Source organism: Passer montanus, unplaced genomic scaffold (assembly GCF_014805655.1).
Source record: "Passer montanus isolate IOZ18808 unplaced genomic scaffold, ASM1480565v1 scaffold407, whole genome shotgun sequence".
NCBI lineage: Eukaryota > Metazoa > Chordata > Aves > Passeriformes > Passeridae > Passer > Passer montanus.
In genome coordinates, this window is record NW_024368897.1 from 16,611 (window position 1) to 19,932 (window position 3,322).

The following is a 3,322-nucleotide window of genomic DNA, read 5'->3' on the forward strand; positions in this document are numbered from 1 at the left end:
CCGCTCACAGAATTATGTAACTGTCCTACCTGTGTCACTTAACACACATTAGAAGAAATTACACCTCTTTGAAAGACCCTGTTGTTCTGGAACCACTTTTGTATTATTGACATATACATATCTAAGTTAACTTTCTATGAATACAGCATCGACTAAATAAATTTTAATTCAAAACAAAAAATAAACAATCATTCAAACACTAAATGTGACACTAATTCTCATTAATTCAAATGTATCATTCTGGTCTGAATATCCCAATTCTTCTTATCACTGAGTAGCAGGTACTAACGTATGAAAAATTTCATGCAAAAGAAGAGTAGAAATGAGGCATCCAAATAACGGCTAAAAGCATACAGATGGACTGTGGCTCCTGTGGGCACTCGATCCCATCTTCTGTCTCTCAGTTCAGGACATGCATCATTTTAGACAGAAGATCACTAAATTTCCAAGTCTAAAATTCCAAAATTTAAAGGCCGAAAGAAGAAAAGACATTCCAAAGGAGAGAAAAAATTTCACCTTAGAAGGCTGTGTCCAGCTGATGACTCAGCTCTTGAGAAACTGATGATAACCCATAGCATTAAAAACCTGCCTGCACATGGTACCACGCAACAGCTGGAACACCTCTAGGAAGAAAATATTCATAAATACAGTCTCATTATCTGGTTGAGAAGATTATGTAAAGGAACCAATATAAAACAGCAATCAATTTCATTTTTTCTCTTATAGATTAAAACCCTCAAAATTTAGCCTACTGTCATAGTGAACTGTTGTGGTTCGTTTGGGGGGAGGGGCACCCCGGGGTGTCCCTGGAGGGCCCCTAGGCTGTGAGTTGGCTGGCAGCAGCAGGCAGGCAAGGAGATTCCACACGGCTTCTGAGGGTGCTGATTAGATGAAGGTTTATTTGGGGTCCCATCCCCGGGAACAGAATGGTTACTGAGGGAGAAGGGGGGAAGGGGGGAGGGGGAAGAAGGGGGAGCCTAGGGGACGGAAGGGGCAAGAGGGGAGGAAGGCTAAGAGAGGGGAAAGACTAAGAGAGCAACTGATTTCGCTAGCACAGCTTAAGAGGGGAATTGAAGTGGGCGCAGAATCAGACTTGTACCAATGGGATTACAGATACAGGATGGCTCAGGGCAGGACCACAGGCTTGGGATACACCATACATTTCGGAGGGGTGAGACAGAGCATACCATTTAAATAAAATGCAATACTGCAGTGAACTACATTAGATCTGTTAGAATCTTTCTGGAGATCAACAGTCTTGGAATATATAATTAAATTGAAGCAGTCATGACTTTGGGTAAAAATCATAATTCCAAATACTGTTTCTTTCTAAATTTCTACAGAGAACTTGTGTGAATTTAGCATGGCTTAACAGAAAAAAGAAAGCCTAAATAAGAATTATTACTGGTATGCAAAGACCAAATTCTTATTGAATGGAATTGCTGATCACTTCCATTATTTTCAGGTACAGAGCTGGGAGGTGAAGGATGGCTATATGCAAAAGCAGGAGAGACCTTTCTAAGGAAGGCAGTGGGTAACCAGATCCAGAGAGCCTTGTAACTGAGGGTCAGCCTGCAGGAGGACTGGCTCAGAATGTCCTTTCATGTTGCCCCAAAGCAACACCATCAGTGCCAGCTGGGGACCGGCTGCACTGCCTAGTGCTGCCACAGCTCCACAGCAGCAATTGGGCAATCTGCCACAAAGTCGGAGGAACTTGTCAGAAAGGTTAGCATAAGCATCCAATATTTTAACTACAGACGACGTTTTAAAGGCTGAAGGAAAGGTGACCAGACTTAACATTTTTTCCCATTAAAATGGAGAATTCTGGGACCTGGATGGCAGGGGTCTGCATGGCTGCATCAGTCATTGACAGATGATGGATAGTGCCTACTTATTAGGATGGGTTTAAGGCTGACTGTAGAGTTTATTCAATACCAGACATGAAAATAAATTATTCAATGAACTGTAGAAAAAATTATTATCAATCATTTATACAAGTAATATTTTTGCAGATATTTTCCAGCTGTACTGGATATCATGCCATTCATCTGCAGGTCAGAAGTATGAATCCAAACCAAGCTGCCTGTGTCAGGCAATGGTTAATGCTTGATAACCCTGGGAAAATATTTAAGCAGAATCCTGAATATAACATAAAAGTGGTAGGAAACTTGAATATTGGGAAATTCTAACCAGTTCCCATAACTGCCTTTTAATATAGAAGAGAAATAAGTTTTGTCCAAAATCATTGTCAATTAATTAAATCCTCATAACAAAATATGTTTGAGGGGAAACTAACCAAATATTTCTAGTAGATTAGATTCAAAATGTTTTCAAGCTCTGAAGTATTTCCAAAAGTCTTTCAGAAATTTGTACAAATACTCTACATTTTTAATTTTAAAATGTTGGAGAAGGTTTATTGTTTTTAAGTACTTTAGAGTTTGCTATTTGAGTATTCAAAATCAGTAGTACTTGAAAAGCACCATTTTTATATCATAGGAAAAAATACTTTATTACTATCTGGTTTGCATTTGAATTAGAGTATTTTTAGTTCAATGAAAATATCCAGGAAAAAAAGTCTTATCTATCAATCAGAGAGCCAAAAACATTCCACAATCCTGACTGAAGCATGTGTACAAGTCCGAGTACATATAAATCACATTGAAGTTCATGCAATTTTCATATTTAAGTGGTTTCCTGAAGTCAGGAAAATTCTACATAGTATTACCTTGTTATTCAAATTGTTCACTTAAGACTGAAGTCCAAGATAACTAAATCACCTAAAGCATCACTAGTTTTTATTTTAGACCCAAATCCTTGTTAGTTTCTGAACTTTCATTCAAATTGTCTCCTAAACCTGCAGATTTCTTCAACTCTATGTATTTATGTAGACATAAACAATAGAGGTATAACTACAAATGTTTGTATATGCGTATTTACACAAGGGGTCTCAGGTGACTGCACAAACCTAGATGTTTTTACTGTGGCCAGTACCCATGACACATAAACTGAGAATTTCTGTAATTATATCACCTGCTGGCTTTCATTGAAAGACATTTAATATGCTGTGCACTGACTGTTCTTTAATTTAAGCTTAGTATTTTAATTTTAATTTTTTTTTAATCATGTGAAAAACACGGATTCTTTTCCTTCCAATATTCAAGGTGCATGGCCAAATTTGTAGAGTATACTTAGTAGGTACAACACAGTCCAGCCATATCAGCCTTTCTGTACCCATGGTGCTCAGGCACATGCTGATTTCTCAAACAGAAATTAGAGAATCCTAAATTGGGAACCCTCCTGGGCTCCTCCAGTGAGTATAAAA